At 38.7% G+C, this 21,603-nt stretch overlaps 1 protein-coding gene and 1 long non-coding RNA gene across 2 annotated transcripts in view; one reads left to right on the top strand and one right to left on the bottom strand.

Annotated features, from left to right (window-relative positions):
- The window catches only part of SLC16A7 (solute carrier family 16 member 7), an 80,646-nt gene extending 70,869 nt beyond the window's left edge, over positions 1-9,777 (bottom strand). Inside the window, exon 1 of the mRNA XM_054276644.1 lies at positions 9,570-9,777. The gene's annotated coding sequence lies outside the window, so the exon portion shown is untranslated. The remainder of the gene's footprint in view (positions 1-9,569) is intronic.
- Positions 9,778-10,007: 230 nt separating this feature from the next.
- The window catches only part of LOC128937226 (uncharacterized), a 62,672-nt gene continuing 51,076 nt past the window's right edge, over positions 10,008-21,603 (top strand). Inside the window, exons 1-2 of the long non-coding RNA XR_008483041.1 lie at positions 10,008-11,320; positions 13,979-14,196. This is a non-coding gene — a long non-coding RNA (uncharacterized LOC128937226). The remainder of the gene's footprint in view (positions 11,321-13,978; positions 14,197-21,603) is intronic.

Raw genomic sequence — 21,603 nt, 5'->3', positions numbered from 1 at the left:
ATTCCCTCCTTCTTTCTCTACCTTCAATACCTTGTGTCTTTTCACTGCTGTGAAAAGCCTTCCTACTCCTGCTTAAGGAATCACTGCAACACCCTCTGAATATGTTCAGTTCTCTGAGAGATAAAAAAAAAAAAATTAGAAACCATCTTGAAAACGCTTTTCTCTCTTTAGGACAAGAGTCTCTCTTGGTTCCTGTTTGCAGCAGAAAGTAGGCAGCCCATTTCTACCCTCAGCAGGGCCCAGACAAGCAGCTCTACCAAATGAAGAAACAAAGGGGGATTCCCTCTGTCAAAATCACAGAAGCAGAATAAAATGTGCCTGGGAGCATGAGTTCAACCAAATATAAAAGGCTCTGGGCTCAGTGAGGTTTGGTTAAATAAATCAGGTCCAAACTTTTAGGAACACAAACACAAACCATCCCCTTCTCAATGGGGTAACAGAAACAAACACACCAAGTTAATGAAAGCAGCAGGGATTGACCAAACAGTTCAAACTCCCCTTTGGAACAGTGCAAACAGCTAAGAAGCAAGCAGCCTTAGCCTCTTGGCACAGGAAAACAGAACATGCTCTGCTTTGGTTGGATGACTAAAAAATTCCTTGATTACAGAGGTCCTCTATTCTAAAATGAGGAACTAAATTTACTATTAAATGCCAACTAAAGATTCATCCATTCAGTTCTGACAGCTAACATGCCAAGTTAAAGTGCTGGCACTGAAATGTCTCCTCCAAGCATTTGATTCTGTTGTTTTCATAGCTGGTCCAAATTCTGCATCTCCTCACACTCGTGTACTGCCAACATCACCCATCAGGTACCCACTGCTCCTTCTACGCACCTGGTCACAGAGGCTCCAAAGAGGTCAAAAGGATCAGGTGGAAAATACATACACATGTGTATATGGTATTTATGGCTGCTTACTACAGGCTGTGAATACCATACTGCAACACTAGGACTTCCCAAAACATCAAAGCAATATAATTGCAGCCTTCCAGGGCTTTCTTCATTTCCCCACTTCACCTACTGGTATGCAACATGTTGCATAGTTCTTCCTGTTTTCACATCACCTTGTGTATTTGTATATATACATATAATTTTTACTACTAGAAAATTATCTGCTCACTCATGTATATTCAGCTGCCATATTGAGAAGTAAATGCTTCCTTCTGACTATACCAGAATGCAAGATTCTCTGCAAATAAAACAGCTATAACTGCTGTTCAAAGTACTTATAGGACAGGGTCTTCAAGATACAGTTATAACTTCTGTTTTCACCCAGTACCTGTTCATTAGTAGAGGGAATTGATTTAAAAGTAGGATTTAAGCTTCAGTTATTAAGAGATAACAACCTACTTACCCAGGATCCACTAACACAAAAATTAGAGAGCCTAATTTAGGTGGCTAATTTAGGTATCACAAGAGTATAGTCCTGCATTAAAAAACAGTTGTATTTAGACATCTGGGATAAAACTGGTAAATGGGGGACAAGAACAAAAAATAAGGAAGAAATTTGCAACTACCTTATTAAAGTTAAAAACATATCCTGGATACTTAATAAAACATATAATTAAGTGCAATTAAACTATCAATTTAAGTATAATAATTCCAAAGTAAGCTTGGATATGACAACTACTAGAGCTTTCATAATTTTTCAGGAAATACATGCAAGAAAATAAAATCATGGCCTCATAGCTAAAATACATTTTCATTGAGAACAATACAATACAATACAATACAATACAATACAATACAATACAATACAATACAATATATACAGGCTTCTGTATCCTATACTATTCATCAACAACAAAAACCTTCCTATGGCCAACAATTAGAATAAAGAAATCATAAAAGCAAAGGGCAATATACTGTCTATTCCTTTCTCAAAAAAAAAAAAAAATCAGAATACAACTAAAACCTGCTCTGACTGAAAACATGACATGTCATTCCACTTCTGCTTGGTTGAAGACATCTGCCTCTGTGAAACTCCTCAAAACACTATTTCCTCAGCTTAACGTGTTCTCCCATCCACTCTGTTTTCACCTTCTCATGTGTCATTCTTCCAAGGCTACATTTTTTTCTGTACCCTAATAATGTCACTGCAAAGGCAGAATTAAAAGCCATAAGGATAAAGAACGCAAACATATGTAACTCTACAGATAAAAGTAGCACGGTAAAACATCAGTACTGGTAACTATGGAGGATCATCATCTGTATCCCATGAAAGGTGTCCTACAAGTGACAACTGCCACTGGCAATTTCAGTGTGGAAAACCAGTATCCGGGTAGGATGAGAAGAGTCACTCACTTGCTACTGTATCTTGATTTTCATTCTAATAAATGGGGAGAAGGACAAAGTTCTGACCAAAATAAAAACGAGAATGGCAGAGAAGATGGACACATTAAAGAACTTATTTGGAAATAGAGACATCATTTTGGTAATCATTATAATTTCCATTTAACCTAATGAGGCAAGTCAAAGCAAGAAATCAAAAAGAGTACATAATGGAATCTTAAGAAGCAGTCAAAGAGTCTCTTCAGCTATTACAGGGTGTAAACCATGAGCAATTCCTTATAACCCAGCAGAACTGCACCACAGGAAGGGAGCTCAAGCAAGGACCTGGAGTCACAGAAAAAGAGGAAATGCCAATCAAGCAACACTGACATATTAATTGACTGAGAGCAATCACCATGGTGCTTTTAGGCGTCACTTAAAAATGCCCTTCCTGGATTTCTCTACCTCATGTGATCTTGGCCTTTATATTCATTAGCTTAAAAATCACTTTAATTATTTTCATGAAGCTAAAACTGAAACAGATCATGAGCCATGCAAGGCACTCATAATGTTCTAGTATTATTTTGTATGAATGAGGAAATGAACTAAATTTAAATAATGCACCCCTATTTTCAGCATGACTACAACAAAACATCTCTTTTTGAATAATTACATGAGAAAAACATGAGAAAAAAAAACCTGCCTTATGCCTCTAGCCAACATAATTGTATCTGCACAAGAAAAAGAAAACAGGCTCTCTTTTTTCCTATTCTTCACAAATATAAAGCATACTTCACGCTCTGTAAATACAGGCTATTATGGAATATTCTTTTCTACCTATATTCTTTATATATACAACCTAGAGGTCAAAAAATACAAAAGCTTTTTTCATTCCTTGTTAAAATATGTTGTTGTGGTTTCTAATAATGTGCTATTGAGTGCCCTGATTCACCTTTTGTAGTGTTGGTGAGAGGAAGGGAAAGAGGCTGCCTAATGGAAGATAAGGAGTTAGGATCCCTGTGTGATAAAATGAGTAGAGCTCTTACAAATTCCTCAGGGCAGAAAGGAATCCTTTAATTTAGTACTATGTACAAATTATTTTAAAGATGTACATTCTAAAAAGGGGCTGGTAATAAGAAGATAGGCTCATTGCCACCCTCAGCTTCAGCAGCGATTTCCTTCCATGGTCTATTCAGCTCTCTCCACCTGCTCTCAGATGCAACCCCCTTGCTCAGCCTCCTCGAATCTTTGTCCTAGGCACACTTTCTTCTGTCTTTGAAACAAGTCTTCAGTTCTATTTTGCAGTATATATCTCAAAAACTTTCATTTCTACCATCAGCAGGAGGCACGGCTGGGAACGCAGGGTCCACAATCCAGATTCAGACCCAAAGCCATCCCCAACAGAGCATGCAAAAGCAATTAAATTCTAGAAAGGATCTGTTCAGTGGAAAGTATTCTCAGCAAAGGCTGAATTATCAAGGAATTTAGCACATAAAATTCCAATTGTTAAGAAATCAGACACTTACATGACCAAGGGGAGTTGATTTGCATCATTAAGTTGTTCTTTTCTTGGCTTCTTTTGCGAACCTGCCCTGAGGGCCGTATCAAAAATGCAAACCATAGGAGCTCAATCTAGTAATAACAACTCCTATGGTATTTTAATTCAATAGCACAGGTAACTATTGAAATATCCCATATTTTTATCCAATTTCTATCTCTCAATAAGATCAGCAAAGAAAATCAGCTATGTCTCTCAGAGGCCAGATTTTTAAAGCTGGTAGTTTGAATACAGTCTTGTATCACTTCAAAAATTTTCATCTTCACCACCAAGTATTTATATTGTTACTCCAGAGATTTGAAAAGAATGCCACATACAACCTAATTTCTAATGTTTAAAAAACCACTTTAATACAAGTAATAACAAAAGCATGCCAGAAGTAAGCATATGCTCATTTCTCTGTCTAAAATACTAATCAAATATGTTAGAGTAGGAACTAGCTATGTTTAAAAAAATCAAATATACATTTTGTATATATACTTTCGCCATTTTTGTCAGCACAAAAAGTGGGGATTTATTTTGGTTTCTTTCTTCACATGTTTTTAGTACTTTAGAAGAAATACTTGTTCTCCGTATTTCTTGATTTCAGAACACACAAATTGAGAAGTAAAGCTCCACAGGTGATACTATGAAGTTAAAATTCACACATGGATGAATTGAGATTTCATCTTTTTTTATCTCTTTTTCGCTTGTACCATAGACTCCAAGAGTGTTGAAGTGATGAATGGCAAGCAGGAATGTTAAAACCTTAATTAACCTATTTCTATGGAGGAAAAAAATAATTTCTATCTTTTGGGATGATGTACTGCTGTTTTGTGGCTGATTTTAATAATTTTGATTAAAACTGCAGACCATATGGAAGAGGCAATGCACCTCATTGCACTGTCATTACCACCACTGCAGTGATAGAAATGCTGAAGTTCTTTGATGCCAAGCACATCTTGAACATCATTACAACTCTTTGTGGTATGTGCTGTCCCTGGGTGCCAAACTTGGGAATGTTGCCAATGGTTTGCTAATCCCGAGGCCGCACGATGGAAGGGCACTCCACAGTGGTCACGCCTGAAGCTGCAGGAGGAGTCTGTTTGCAGCTATGGCAAGATGAGCTACTCTGAAGGACCAGGACTTTAAAAATACACAAATAAAAAAAGCTATGAAATACTTCATTCTGAGTCGTCTTCTGTGCAACACGCTTTCTGAACCTTGATTATCACCTACACGAGTCTTCCACTGGAAAACCTCAAAGAAAGATAAAAGCGAAATAACTACCAAGCTTGCAGTCAAAACAATTGGAAAGTGTTTTTTTGGGGGGGATACAAACATTCATGCTGAAAGACAATAAACACTTTTTAAACAACCTTGCATGTTTGGGCAACTCCAATCTGCACAGTTTTATGCTTTGACTTTTTTACTGTTTTTTGCAGAGTTTCATATTGTCTTTGTCTTTCATAGTAATCATAAGAAAACGATGTCAAATCCACATATTCTCAAATATTCCAGCTTCTACAATATTTGGACGTCCTGTGGTTTGTTGAAAGGTGACCTAAAAGTACAAGTTTCCTACAGTATAAAATTCATAGCAAATTTTATATGATTTACACCATTATTCAAAGCACTGCTTTCTTGTTGGGTGGGACTGAAATACAATCAATAGCTAACATTCAATAATCATGAAACCAAGTTGAAAGAAAATGCATCAGCACTAATTTAAAAAAAAAAACAAAAAAAAACCCAAAAACCTGTCTTAAGTTTGTTCTCTAGGGCTCCCTACCTTTATGAATTAAAATTAATTTCATTTCTTAAGATCTTAAGTCTTACAACTACAAAGGAAAAGAGTATATGGTGATAAGGCTCAATTCTTTTCCATTAATTTCCTCCTTCACTTTTGGGAACCTTCTAAAGTGGCCTAGTCATGTTCATATCCTTTTGGAAACGCTTATTCGTTTTTATCAGCTCTTTATGGAAACCTCTTCATTTATATCAAGCTACTCATATAAGTCATAAGACAGAAGAGCACTGTGTCCCAAAAATAAAAAGTATTAGCATGGAACTGGAAGCTTGACCTTGAAAACGTATAAATAAAGGAACTATTTAAAGACAACACATAAACCAAAACTAAGATCAACAAAAGGATCTAATGATAACGAATCTGCCTCATCACCATCACCACCCCCCCACCCCCCAAAACTACTGTGAATTAAAAATCTTAAGATTGCAAAGATAAAAATCAAGCAATAAAGACTGTGACTCTTTCTAGTTCATCAGCCACTGTGACCTAGTTAGATAACCCTTTGCTCTTCAATAAGAGTTTAAGAAGATTTTGATTGCTTGATCATAAGACCAAGAAAAATAAAAAGATATTGAATAGACTGTAAAGCCAAATAGAGCTGCACAGTCAGTTTGTCCAACATCTTTAAGCCACAGAATATTATCCTCTTACTCCTGTAGACAAATTCCTTTTGTTTGAATACTGCAAACTTTTTTCCAAATGTTCCAAGATGCACAATAAAATTAGAGAAGTTGGCCCAACAGATCACAAATACATGCAAGTCAAGGAATGCAGGTCTGGACTGAGATGTGTATGTGGGACTCTGCCAGTTCCTCGTGTTCATTTGACACACAAAACAGTTGGTCAATGACATCATATTTTCCTATCTAACCTCCTCCTTGGTGCTGTGCAAACATTATGCCATATATATATTACACAAACAGACATAGAAACTGCTAACCTTCTTATCAATGATTTAGAGCTATGACCTAAAAATTTTAATAACACTCAAAAGATAATTACATTTTTTGCAATTACACCAACCTTGAAACATAAAATTCATTTTACAACACAGATTATTAACATGGCCCAAGAACCTTCTTCTTGATTCCCACACCGGAAAATTGACAGCTTAAATTCTGGCAAATGGTGTTAAGGGATACAATTTAATTGAAAATTATATTCAGGCACTATTATTGCTAAAGCAAACTTGTCCTCAAGCAAAATGCAACTCTTCAAAAGTATCATGTGATTCTGCAATGCGAAATAAAATCAGGTAAGTCATAGCCTCTTTTCTTGAAATAAAATGGGTCCAATAATAACCATATTTACTGGAAATAAAGCCACCTCCTCATTGCAAAAAGAGGACAAGATAATTTACTTGAGAAACAAAGGATACAAGCGAGGACCTTTTTTTTAAATTAAGAAAAAAGAAAAGCACTAAGTGCCAGGGGGGAAAAAAAATCAAGAAATAGAAGTACGATGTAGTGAACCACATCCAAGAAAGAAGAGTAATGAAAGAAAAACATTTTAAAAAACAATAGCTCGTGATTCAAGAAATGTTTTTTTCTCTCCTTTAACTTGCCTGTCCATAAATTTAGGCTGCCCAAAGATCTCCTGCCCTGATAAAACTTGGATTTTAGAATAAGAATTCTGCCATAGAAGAGCTGAGTGAGCTTAAATACATTATACACTACAGAGAAATGACAGATGAAATTAGGTTAAAGAGCTGGAAGGAAGCTTTTTAAATATACTATAACACTGCATTTATTTACAATGAAAATTGTTGAAAAAGAATTCCTTCACTCCTTACTGCAGCTGCAGCGTCACAATATTTAACTACACTCTGGTTTCTTTTTGATATTGCCCTTTGTAATATTTTAAAGTCTCCCCCTTTACATGCAAAATACCTGTTCAGATCAGTGTATCATGACACAATCCAAAGAGTTTTCCTATCTGGAAAACACATGAATTTGGTTTTCCACCAAATGAAGACCATGAAGACCACAGTATGTATTTAGGCTATTCTACATCTCCATAATATAAATAAAATCAGGTTTTCTTTGCTACCAAAATTATTTAAAGCTGCAATAAAATAAAAACCATAACCTCCAGCCACCTCTCTGCCTAATCAAAATGATCAGCTGCTTTGCTTTGAAGCCACTTACATTGTAACCACTATGCTGCAAACTAAGCTAGCTGGGCCCTTGCAGACATGTGAAGTTACAGCTCTGTAATGAATTGCACAAATAATAACAAACATCTCAAGTATAATCTCTTCTCTGAATGGTTTCCATCATGTAGAAGGAGTTCAGCACTCAGGCTCAAGTACACTATTCAAAGTTAGCAGACAATAATGCAAGGAGAGAGAAGAGAGCTGATTTAAAAATAAAAAGGGAATCACTTTTGCATTATTCCCATATTTACTATTTGTACATAAAAGCACATCTCACTTTTATTGAATTATTTGTCAGTTTCCTCCTTCTTTTAAATATAAGTGTACATCCCTCTGTCTCAATGACTAACTTTTCTGTCATGATTCATCTAGACAGAGCTAAACTCTTGAGTTGTTGGCTCAGTTGGTGTGTGACTAAGTTCATGGCCCCATTCCTACACTGCAAGCCACAAACACCTTTTCATTACTATTTGATCAGTAACTTGAGAACCACAGATGGGAACCACTATGGAAACATGAGCAATTATTATGGAGACCAACAAAATTAGAATGGACATCTTCAGGAGGTACCAGCTTTCTTTAGCTTCTCTCTTTTTACCAAAACACCTTTCCACAGCAATTTCAGTAAGACGCCTTTACTGAAAGCTCAGGCTGGCACTGGAAAATCCAGGTATCGCAAACGTTTCTCTGCTTTGTTTTGTTTTCCTATTGACCTCACTGGAAAAGCAGTGGAGAATTTGTGTCAGTTCTGTGACCCTGCAGGACTGAAAGGTAATGTGTTTTCACAGAAGTAGAAGGGGACACTGGTGTCTGAAACATGAACAGGGCAAGTTCTCAGACTCTCCTATGACTTACTGCTCTTTAGGGGTCACTTCGACAAAGATGAACGCCGAACAATTGCTCCCTGCCAGGGAGACTCTTCAGAACATTCCCTTCAAGGACTGTGTGCTAGCAGAGGTCAAGTAAAGAGAATTATGGAGGCTATTTTCGTGGCTCTGGTAATACTCATACCAGAACCTCTGTACACAACCATTAACTAAAGCCAACAGCGTTTCGAGATAACAACGCAAGAGCCACGGAACTCGGAGCAGCCCAGAGCACGGAGCAGCAGCTGGCACGGAGCAATAGTGGCTCCATCCAGATCCACCTTCTCCAAGGTCACCTCGCTCAGCGCTCCTTGCAGGCCCGTGTCAGATGACGGCAAGCGCGGCGGCACGGTCCGCGCTCCGCCGCTCTCCGCCCACATTTCCCGGGGGTGGCCGGGGCGGGGGCCGCGCTCGGCGGCTCCGCTCGGGTGGGCGCTGGCGGGCTCGGCGCCCCGCGGGGATGCGCGCAGCGGCGCGGGGGCGGGATCGCGCCTCGCTCCCCCCAGAGCCGCGGCCTCAGCCCGGCCCCGCCGCCCGCCTCCCTCCCTGCCCCGCTGTCAGAGCCGCCCGCCCGCCCGCGTGGCAGCGGGGCACGGCGGGGCTTGCGGCGTCTCCCTGCGGTGCCTGCTCTGGTACTGGGGGGACAGCTGCGTCCCACGCGGGGTCCTTCCGTCCGTCCATCCATCCATCCATCCATCCATCCATCCATCCATCCCTCCCTGAGTGGGCGGCGGCTGGTGTGTGTGTGTGACTGACAGTGAGGCGCGCTCAGCGCGGGGGCAGCCGCTCGCACGCAGCCCGCGGGGGCCACGCCGGCGCACCCCGGCTGCGGCAGCCGCTTCTCCGTCCCCCGGAGCCCTCCCCGGTGGGGACAACCTCAGCGACCTCGCTGCTCGTCCTCCTCCTCCCTCCTGGCGGGTAGGTTACATTACCTGGTCTCTAGCTCGGACTGGATCTAATCCCGCGGCCGCCGCCGGCTCGTCTCCCGGCCGCGGGGGCGAGTGGGGGAATTAATTTATTTATTTTCCATGAGGTGTCCTCTGCGGCGGAGTAGCGGCGGGAGAGCCCGGGCCGGGCGGCAGGGAGGGAGGCGCGGGTGCTGCTGTCCCGGGGGTGCTGCCGGGGAGCGGCCGAGGCGTTCGGCACCGGCGCGGGGGGGCGGGGGCTGCGGCGGAGACGCCTCCCGGGCTGCCCAACCCGGCTCCGCGGGGCTGGCGGGGGCGCGGCGCCCGGCCCGGGGAGAAGGGGATGGAGACGGCGCCAGCGCGGGAGGTGGGACAGCACGGAATGGACCGGGCTGGAGCGGGCGGGCAGCGCCGGGCCCTGTGTCCCTGGGGCAGCCGTGAGCGCTCCCCGCCCTCCTGCCCGCCCCGCCGCACCCGGAGCCTCTCGCACGGAGCTGCAGCCGGGGTACGGGAGGGCACCTCGCTTCTGGCAACGAGAAACGTGTCCATCCCCCCCGTCCCACCCCGATCGCCTCCTCTTGAGCACTGAGGCTGCCAAGTATTTCTCACTAAAGGCAGTTTGCCCTCTCTGGTCCACCGAAAGTCTAAAACAGGCTGTATCAGTTTCCTCGTGCTAGGGGGAAAATAAAAAGTAAATTAACCGAATTCGTTTTGTGCTCAACGCAGGACCTTCGCCTTCTGAAACGGGAACTGAAATTGGGCTTGTCAGCATCGAGTTGCTGATGAAAATCTTGGTCACCTCAGCATTTGCCGTCTTTTTGTCTCCTTAAGAAAAAAAAAGTTATGAGAAGTGTTTTGTACGTATGATAAGCATATTTATGAAAGTGACCGCTAAATTATCCAGAAATCCTGTCCTTAAGGCTAAAAACCTGTAAGGAAATAAACATAATCATATAATCGCATAATTAAAACCTTTACCTTAATGCCTATTCTCGTTTAAAGGTTGCACATTAAGTGCAGTACTTAAGTACTGTGAGGAGAATAATTATAGTTGTTGACATTGTGTTGTGAAATGTACAAAAAAAGTTAATATCTTATTGAAAAAAAAATCCACTTGATGTCAAGCACTTTGTGCACTTAGTTAGAGCTTTATGATCAGGATCATTACAGGCGTGTTAGGAACTGAGACTGCCTGTGCATGGACAGGCAGTTCATGGGCTGTAGTTGGGAGTAATGTAGTTTCCTGAGCTGCTAGTAAAGGAAGGAAAGACTTGAACTTGTGCAGTTTATTTTTGTCTGTTTATTTTCCATTAGTAACATTTGAATCTTTTAGCTAGAATCAACCACAATTAACAAAAAGTTTTGAAAAATAATGTGGAAAAGAGCATATCACCCTTCAAAAAACCAGCATCATGAATGGTAATTACATGAAAGAATCCATCCACAGACAACTGCTGTCTGAATCACAAATTAATAAAAAACAGGTTTCTTTGTCTCCTTATCTTAATAATTGATTTGCTTTTATGTGAGAAGTGTTTCAAACTTTTCTATGTTTTAAACTGTAACCATTAAATCAGAAGACGCAGACCTGGAAGTCTCAGTAATGTAACATTTAAGCATACCTTCATTCTTTAGGATGTTATTGTTATTATTTATGTATCGTCCATTTCCAGGCCAAGTTTTTCAGATTCAGGAGGGAATACTTTGTCACATGTCTGTAAAGCAGCCAGCTCTCTACAGTCTCTGGGCAGCTTCTGGCACTGTACTCATAAGGAACAGTAAGTAGTTCACTGGTAGAGAGGGCAAACACTGTTCTTCCTGAAACAAACTGAGCAGCGTGGAGTCAATTTGTGACATTGCATAAGCTAAGTAGAACTTGATTTATGTATCTGAGTCCAGGGGCATTTTTAGGAGCAAACACGGTGACTGCCAGGGCAGCAAGTAGAAGTCACAGTTGCGTTATTTAGGTAGCAACACCAGCCATCTCTTGTGCAAGTGTGTCGAAGGAGCCTGTGCCCAGCCCGCTCACAGTCACTCTGTCTGTCCTGGCAGCAGGATGCACTAAGGGCTTTGGAAGGCCAAGGACCCACGAGGGGCCCTCTAAGCCTGTTGGAGGGAGAGCAGGCACTAAGCCAGGACTCTTGGGCATGCAAGCAAAGAAAGCTTGGGTACTGATGGCCATGGTCAAACTCTTCCAGGCAGGTCCACAGCTACAGGGTAAAAAAATGTTGAAATTAGGATGAAATTGGATGTAAAATCTTTTGTTAAAAAAGCTTCCAGTGATGAAATCAAAGATGTATTCTTGGTATTACAGCAGTCTAAAGCTGTCTTCCATATTCAAACATTTTTTATGCCCTGAAGAAAATTGTAGGCCATATAGGGCCTCAGACATTCCTGTAAAATGCAAAGCATGTCTACAATGCCCTTTACAGAGAAACAGTAAAGCTTGCATGATGTTTTATATAGTTTTAGGAAAGTAATTTTCAAAGAGAGCTGAAAAATAAATACAGGAAGATAGAAATCATACCTGGTTTTCATTGCATACTTCTATTTCCTCCATTGATATGCCCAACTAAAATAAATATATATTTATATAGATACAAATATATATTTTTAATTTATAAATTTATGCTAAATATTACACACAAATTTACACAGTGTAAAATTTATAATATTACACTTATATGTCGTAAGGTATATCACACGGACAGTATTTGCAGTAGTACATAGCACATGCTGCATGCTCTATGTAACAGTGCTACAAACAGTGCAAGTTGATGTATTCTGTGCTTGTAAATAAATTTGTATTTATATTATACTGCATATAATAACATCTACATGGATATAGCAGATTGTATTACCATATGTTAACCATTACAGCCATAAACATCATCTGTATATACCTATGTGCCTCATGCAGCTTCTTTCAATACCTCTTTTCAGACCACTCTCTGTAGGAAAGGTGATCTTAATTGACTCAGTGTTGCTGTGTGCTTCATTGCATTTGGTGTTTTCGAGTGCAAGGCAGAGTCAGAACATAAGCTAGCTGCAGGTGTAACAGGGTAGGATTCTGGCCTACAGTTGGCACAAGTTCAGATGCAGCATGCTATGTGCCTCCAGCCTGCTTAAAGGCACAAAAATTACCATGAACCTTCAGACTAGAAGTTGATGCAATAATTAATTTTTTTTACTTGGACTTTGATTGCAGTGATATCATGTTTTTAAGTGAATAGACTCCTCTGTGAGTGTGTGTAGAGTGAAGGCACTGAAGTGGTTTGGTTCTCAGCTGTAGATTGAAAATCTCTGTTGGCATTCTGCATCTTTCCAGTCTTGGTGCGCCTTTGCTGTAGGAAGTGTATTATTCAAACTAAAAATATTTAATGAGTGATAGTAATTAATAATTTCTGAGTGAATTTTAAGAAGCTACTAACGGTTCAGATTTCTCTGTGCATGTGCATATGTCTGTGTATGGGAGTGTGGCATTCTGTATTTTTCAGTGAACTAATTCTTAAGAAGAAATTAAATCAACTGTTAAGGAGAATTTTAATCAACTAATAAATGTACGACAAGAGTCACCTCTCTGGTTGTTAATTTTGTGTCCAGTTGATAGATTTTTGTGAGGTTGCATGTTAAACACTATCCTGTTTTTGTTGTAACAGATTGAGGTTTTTTAGTGATAATAACATTAAAGACTTTTAAATGTTATTTTTTCACTAGAGAAAAAGAAAATGCTACAAATGTTGAATACCTGATGGTACTTTTTGTAAGTTTCTCCACTAACTGTTTGGGTAAGTCCCCTACTGGAGTAGTCCCTTTTCCCCACATGCCACTTGTCAAACAGTTTTAGCTGAATCCAGAATTTTTACAGGTCTCTTCTAAGCTTAGAACTTCTCTGCTACATTACAAGTTATGTCTTCTTGTCTCAGAGTCTGAATCTAAAGGGTGCATGTTTACGATCATGTGTTGTTCTGGCCTACGTCAGATTGCATTCTGATTATGTTCTATTTTTTCTGCACTGATTTTGGTTCCATCAATACACATCTCAAACTTCTCTCATGTCCATAATCAGGCTGGTGTGGTGTGTATTCGTGTCATCTCCAAGTGATACGCAGGATAACAACACAAGTATTATACTGGCAAATCATCTAGGCCATCTTCTGTAAGCTTTATATCAACTGCTAGTAGTTGTCAGCCTGTGTCTCACTCCACATTCATTCATACACACAGCATAACATTTATGTCACTAGCAAAACACTTAATCCTAGTCCTGTTAGTGAAAGAGATACATGTACTTCAAGTTTTGTGATAAAATTCATATAAATATGACTAGAACATAGAATTCTATGATAGTATGTAGCCAGAGCGTGTCTTTCCATTGAGGTTAGTTTTCTCTGTAACCATCAACCATGGCCCAACCAAATTGTTTTCTTTTGCAGCTCACGGTGACACAGAACACAGCACATTGTAACTACAGGAACAGACGCGACTGTGAAAGATCTCTATCAGGCATCACAGAGAATTTGAGGCAGCTGGCAGTTATCAGCTGAAGCAGTTAGTCACTAGAACTGCACAAGATAAATAGATAATTGAAAAGCCATCTGGAAACCTGGGAAAGATAATAAGCCTCTCTTCTAGAAGTGAGGTAACAGCTCAGGTAGGTCACAGAGGAACTCAACTCCCAGATCAGTGCTTTGCCTAATAACACTGAAAATGCAGCAGCAGTTCATGCCTGTCAGTTCTGAGGTAGTATTGAAGTTGTTGTTGGAAAGGCAGTTTGGCATATTCAGTTATACAAATCATTATTGCAATAGAGCAAAAAAGGATTATAGTGCTGTAAGACAGGTGACCAAAATCCCGGGAGCAACATGGCCCTCTGTTAAATTACAGTTGCCAAAATAGAAAACTAGTTGCACACACTTTTTACCCTCGGTGCTACCTTATTTATACTGCTGTGCAACTGGTAGTATTCCTGCCATGCTGACCACGGTTGTCTGTGGGGCAAGTTACTTCTTTTTTTGTGAAATTTATAGTTATATTAAGATAATGGAACTATCTTTGTTTTATTTACCATGAGCACAAAGAATGGAGGGGAAGTGCCAATGTCTATGTGTGAAAGAATGTGTTGATCTTAGTAGCTGCATTTTAAAAGAATCCTAAAGAGTCTTTCTGTTCAAGTCACTCTTATGATTCTCAAATTTCTGACTACAGAAAGTGTGAAATCTTGCATGACCATGCAAGGAAACTGATACCATTTGGTAACTCCTCTTGCTAGGTTCTGATCTCTTATAGAACTATATTGATTGTAGGGAAAGAACATGAGATATTTTTGTGACAGTGGGCACAGAAAATAAGTTTTTGGCCTTTTCAAAAAAGAAAGTGGCATCTTTCCATCAGAGAAGTGCTTGAGTTGTACCACTGACATCTGTCTATTTTGTTAAACCCCTCAGGTGGATCACAGGAAATAACTGCTGCCAGTGTAATATTAATTCTTGTGGAGGTGAACAAAACAAAACAAAAAAAAAACCCCAAACGACCAACAAAACAAAAAAAACCAAAAAAAAAACCCAAAAAAGAAAAAGGGGAAGACTTTTGCTGCTCAATTTACTTTGAAAGATGCTTTTAAAAATCTGTCTCCAAAAATTCTGTCTAAAAAATTCTGTGCTTTTGCACTGAAAGAGCATAGAGCAAAACACATGCTTTTGTGTTTTGTGTCATCAAACCTTTTTACTGTATTATTTGCTACAATTACAGTGGTAGTTACAGCATCAGTTGTTACACTACAGTAGCTAGGAAAGCAATATATTAAATTCTCGAAATCCTTTAACAAAAAATTTGCATGTATCCATGTTGCTGGCTGCAGAAATAATGTAATTCATTTGAACAGTCTCTGTAAATCTTAAAAAATAACTGCTGTTTTTATTTTTTAGATATTGTTCTAATATCTGTTTTACTATGGTGCTGGACATGAATTAGTTGTGCGCATATGTCAATTCCGCTTCTATTTATTGACTGTTGAGGATGGTTTCCTTTCCTATCTCATTTTATGACTGCTAAAACAAAAAAAATGGCAAAGCTTTAAAGTTTACAAATGCATGAAAAATTTTAAATTACCATTTGCTGTTTTGAGGCCTGATTCATCTTTCCATTATAATCCTAGTGATAGACTTTGGTCAGTCTAGAGCCCTTTTTTATATCAGTTTCTCAGTTTAGATAATTGTAAATTATCATTGTGTTGTAACACATACCTAACTTCATTAGATTACAAAACTTCTTAAGTAACAGGAGAATTGTCACTCTGACTTATTTATTTTTATTTCCTTTTAAAAGAAGATGAAATGCCAAAAAGTTGCTTTTTAGATAAAATTCCAAAATCTGCCTGTTTATTATATAAGAATGTAATATAGCAATAATTATAATCTAAAAAGATGTTGGCAACATGCAGTTGTAAACGCTGCAAATAATACTTAGAATAATATGCAGAGTCAGAAGTAAGAAAGCATCACTCAGAGGGAAGCATCTTTATAATTAGGAAGAAACAGATATATTTTACTTTTTTCTATCTCTTATGAATCCTTTGAGTATTTCAGTCTTTTTCTATGCTGTGATCCAGATTCAACAAGAAAAGTGCAGAATAAATAGTTCAGCTCAGGCTCACAGTATATAACTGAAATTAGGCTCTACTGTAGGAGGTCTGAACAGAGGAACTATTTGTGGTCAAGTTTGCTAATTGTGCATGAAGGGAGAGATCCTTCATTATCTGGTTGTGCTCAAATATCAAGTCAGCACTCTAAATCTCGGGGGATGAAGGTGTCTGTTTTATGTAGGCACATGACTTAGATTAACTCTTCAGACAAACATCATGCCTGAGTGTTTCCAAAGCTCTTTGCTCTACCATCAGGAAAAAGGAAAACTATTCCCCCTAAAGGGTTCTGAATTTCATCATGAAGGCACTTAAACCCCTGCTTGTTTGAGAGCTGGCTGCCATATGGAACTACCTGTGAACCCTCCTGCAGCTATAATACTCTGAATAAAGCCCTTGAGCGTAGATAGGTTTGCAGAAATGTTAAGCATCAGTGAGCATACTCTGATGGGATTATAGTCTGCACTCAAGGTAACATGACAGTCCAACTCCTGAGGAGGTTCACAGAATATAATGAATTTCTTGAATACCATGAGTACATCGAACTAATCTTCAACACTTCACTTGTTATTCATTCTGATGAAAGCACTAGAATATATGGTCAAAATCATGCATGAAGAGCTTTCACTTCATGGCGTTATGTCTTATTATTATAATCTTGGTTTACTTTGCAACTCACTTCTGGGATAATCACATTTTTACAGAGTGGGTAAAACTTTAGAAATAGAAGTATGGTTGGAATACTAGTGCTTGGTATGCTTCAAAACTGTAAAAATCATCAGTATATAATGTATTTACTTTCTTGACTGATCAGGTCAAAAATGTGTGTCTACATTTTAGGGGACACTTACCAAACAAATTCTTCTCCTAACACACAATCAACACCAGGAGACTTTTGAAGAAGAAAAACCACAATATTTATTTAACAACTTTCCATTCGGGGAGGGTCTCAGATTGATAACAAACACTGTTTTCCCAACAAATGGCAATGGCAATGGCAATGTGTTTGCAGGTATTCACATATGTCCTCTTACTTTTTGGTGACTTTCTTTTTCTTTAACAATAAGACCTGATGTAACTTCTGCTGGTGCCCCAGGATCGCACTGTTTTGTTTTGTTTATTCCACAAAATCAGTAATAATAGTTTCTTTTTTACGATGTACATTTTTTCGTCAGTCATTGTCTCATTGTCAGTAATGTCTTTGGATGCACAAGTCTGATACTGGATTGGTATTCAAATATCTACTTCTTATCAAATAGCTTGAATTGTGCAACAATTTATTGTGGTCTAGGGTGAGACTTAGGTGCAGATTGAGACATCTTAGGCATCGATATAGAAGGGCTCATGTGTACATTATATGTGTAAACTCTTGTTCTAGACAAGGGTCAATGCAATCTGTGGACCCTTCTTGGTGCCTTGTCTGCTGATGAACTACTTTGCAGATGTTTCAGAGGGAACTGGGTTATTCTCTAAACTCTATTTGAACACAGACAAAAGTTATGGCATCATGTGAAATGTACTGTCAGTTTCTGTCTTGCAGTTCTCTACAGGATGAAATCCCCAGAAACTGGAAAAATACATTTAAAAATATATCTTTATATCACTACGTTCCTGACAAAAATAGTGAAAAGAACTTTCCTGGGTTTCTCCCAAAGACAAACCAGGATTCTGTAAAATTGTTGGATCTTGGCTTGTCGTTTGCTGTGACTCATGCACTTCATACAACAGTACCTGAAGCTATTGGCCAGGTAAAGCAATCTTGGCTATCTTCATGTGCTCATGTTCTAAAAATGTGTGTCAATGTACATCTTGGATCTCTCAGGCTTATTCAATACATTTAGGATATTAACAGGGTTATTCGAGTTGGTAACCTGAAATAATCTGACACTGCATTTATTGATGCACAAGATTATTCCAAATGTTGTGTCCAAATGTCTTACTTACCTTACAGTTCCATGTGAATAAAATTATTTGCTTTAAACATAGTTTTTTGTTTCCTTTGTAGTGATTCTTTATACTGTGGAGTCATTCATCCCCTATCCTAGAGATTTTTGCTTCTCATAACATCAACGCCACAGGGTTTTTTAGAGCATTGGGTTAATCTGAAGATCTCCAGCTAATATACTATGGAGTAGGTTAGAATCTAACCATAAAATAAAATCAGGAAGCAATAGCAAAAGACACAGTCCAAGTAATGGTCAAACTAAGGTTACAGAGTGTGGCTACTGCCTCAGCTACAGAGACAGAGCCCAGACAGCTGCAGAGCAGTGGCAGCCAGCCAGCATGCCTGAACAGATGAAGATGAGGCCAAGAGAAGGAGGACTCAAATCTCTGATATTAGTTGCTCTAATATAGAATGAACAAGCTATATAAGAACCTTACATACCCAGAAAAGAATTAGAACAGCTAGATGGAAACAAAGTCCTTGAAGTTCCTTGTGCAACTTTTCAAATAGAAATTATCATAGAAATATCATATATTTTTCCCATTCTATTTATGAAGAATATTATTGCTTTACGGGATAGTTGCAGACCCTGAAACAAAGATATGGCACCTGAAAACTAGGCAATTAAATAGCTCAAAAAGGAAGAAAAGAAATGCAATTTGAAAAGATCTATGCAGAGAATGCATAGCTGTCTGCAACCCTCCCCATTACTCTGTGTAGGTAGTAGTCAGGATTAGCTAAGGAAACAAATGATGTCAGAACCAGTCCTCTAAACCTTTTCCAATATGAAAATATCCTATAGAACTGCGATGAGGTATTGGATATGTAACAAATAGTTTGGGAGTTTTGTTTAATATCAATAGAATATTTTTCATTAAATTTTAGTTCATCTGTGCTGTATACTGTGCATATATTTTTTCCTATTAAATCGAAAAATCTTTCCTGATAAGGACATCTTTTCTGAAAGCATTTCTTAAAATAGACTAGCTTGATGCTGTGGATAGTGCCTTGACATTGAAGAAAACCAGTGAGATGCAAACAAATTCTTGCAAGGCTAGAATTGATGCCTGTATACTTTAGAAATGGTTTGAGTCATTAGTAGATTAATAGGCTGCACAGAGAGCTGGATCTTTGAAAGAAGTCAGTGAATTAAGGGCAGATTATTACCCTGTAGCTCCCATTAGTCTGCACATTAACCATCCAGATCTACAGATATTTCTGTCCCATACAAATCACTGGAATAATGGGTATAGGTTTTATATAAAATCATCATGGCCATAAAATGGAATGTAGGAACATTTTACCACTACTGCAGTTAGAATGGCCAAAAATAACCATACATTTGAATACAGCTTTGTCAGGATTTTTATTCTCAAGAGCCCATCCCATTCACAAATCTGGGGTAGCTGAATATTAGAGAGTTAGGTTTTCTGGTAGGGTTTGGTTTTATTTTTTCAGTAATAGTTCATAAAATCATTTAACTACTTTCATAGAAAAGTACAATTTGACAAATCTGGTAGAAAATACACCTACTCTTGGCTGAGGACAAAGGAATGCCTAAGAGGACCTGTCATCTCTGATTGCAATCTACTCTTCCTATCTTTTATCTTGCAAACAATGATGAGTTGTGGTGGTAGACACAGTGAAATATAGCAGCCCCTTCCAAAGGGCTTATAGTGTTCTGTGTGTGCAGCAAGGTCATAAGAAAGTTCAGCAAGGTCACAAACATTCCTCATTAAAGAGTTTCATCATGGGGAGGAGCATTTGCCAGTGGCATTTGGAATTTCAGTTACTCTAGGTTTTATTCATGAAACCTAATGAAAGTTCAAAGTAGCAGCTACATTGGAGCTAAGAATCTTGGCTTATTCTCAGTGATTAGAAATAGGTGTCTGAAGGCCATAGTTAATTTCATCAAAAAGGTCTAAAATGGGTCAATGGAATTGTCTTCTTGAACTACCCATTTGTCTCTGTTGGCTATAAAGATGAGCTGGTGTGTTGGCACAAGTATAAACAGCAGCAGTTTAAAAATCTAAAGGTAAATGAAATTTCTTTATTTCTGACTTTTCCCTCATTTGCATATTGCCATCCTTTTTCACATGAAAAGGAATCAGTGGACTCAAACCAGATTTATCACAATGCCTTTGGCTGAGTTTTGAGTGCTCAATAGTTCATTATATCCACCCTGTGTCCTATAGTACAATAACTTGTCACAGACTTAAAATTTTGGGTGATACTTCTGCATTGGATAAGCACATTTTTCATTAAACTGAAGAAAATATAACCAAAAGCCATGTTATGCATGATAACTTATGAACTTCCAGGGTAATAGACTTCTACAGTATTCAACATTGAACAGTGACAAAATGGAAAAGATGAGGTTTGCAATATCTTCCCTGATTTTATTTTAGATGCAATGAGAGAAATTTCAGCCTGGTCCTGTCTGCTCACCAATGTAAGCACCTAAACATAAAGACAAAACTTTGTTGGTCACTTAACTGGAGGTTGCTAAAGTACTCCAAAGTTGCTAATGTGCTCCATTTGAAAAGTGTGCTTTGAAAGGATCCTGTAGTGTGGATATAATACCAGTAGAAACTAAAAAATGGCACAATTTTGCTGTACTTGTATTTTGTGTAAGTTATAAAGACTCTTCTTACAGATGGTGTGAACCCCATAAAGCTTTGCAGGAGCAGGAATGTTTTATTAATTGACGAGCCCACAGCTACAGCTAATGAACCCAGGCCAGCAATGCAGCTGCTGCAGACCTGCCTCAGCTGGCAGCTGAGCTGGGATATTCCTGGAGAACATTTTTTTTTTAATGTGTCTAACATCTCTTTGTTGAGTGTGTTCAGACATGGCACAGGTAGAAATACTCAATGTACTCCATTTTCTGCTTTGATAGGAAATACTGGTGTTCAGTGAGTTTTTTCTCCCACATACGACAGCTATATTCTCAGTTTCTTATAGACTTCATAAAAATATTAGCTAACCAGAGTTACAAAAATACAGTAAAAGAAGTAATATTCATTTAAAAACCCTGCCTACCAGTCTTCTTGTAGGGATATGGATCATTTAAAATTGTCAGATAAAATAAGGCAATGACACCCAAAGGATGTATGAGGCAAATTGGATGCATATATAATGGATTCAATTCCATTCATTTCTCAGTGAGAATTTTTAAAGGAGACAAAGTTGGAAAATTATAGTCATATTTTGAGTAAACACAATGGGACTGATTTCTTGTTTATAAACCAACAGTCATGTTTTGTTATGCATATATGATTATACAGTTAATTTTGTGTCTTAGAGAAGTGTGTTATTTAGTACTTTTGTCATACATTTCTGTCATTATCCTGAACAAAAGTGATGAAGATATTGTGGCTTAAAAATATAAAAAAAAAAAAAATCTGATGGAGGAAATCTCTTTCTATATTGGAGTAATATTTTGGGTAATTTGTTGGTGTTTTTTCTGAGTATTT

The sequence above is a fragment of the Melozone crissalis genome, unplaced genomic scaffold (genome assembly GCF_028551555.1).
Source record: "Melozone crissalis strain CALT ecotype California unplaced genomic scaffold, PUWL_Pcris_2 ptg000004l_1, whole genome shotgun sequence".
Classification (NCBI taxonomy): domain Eukaryota; kingdom Metazoa; phylum Chordata; class Aves; order Passeriformes; family Passerellidae; genus Melozone; species Melozone crissalis.
The sequence above is the reverse complement of the archived record's forward strand: the minus strand, read 5'-3'. Positions and strand labels throughout refer to the sequence as shown.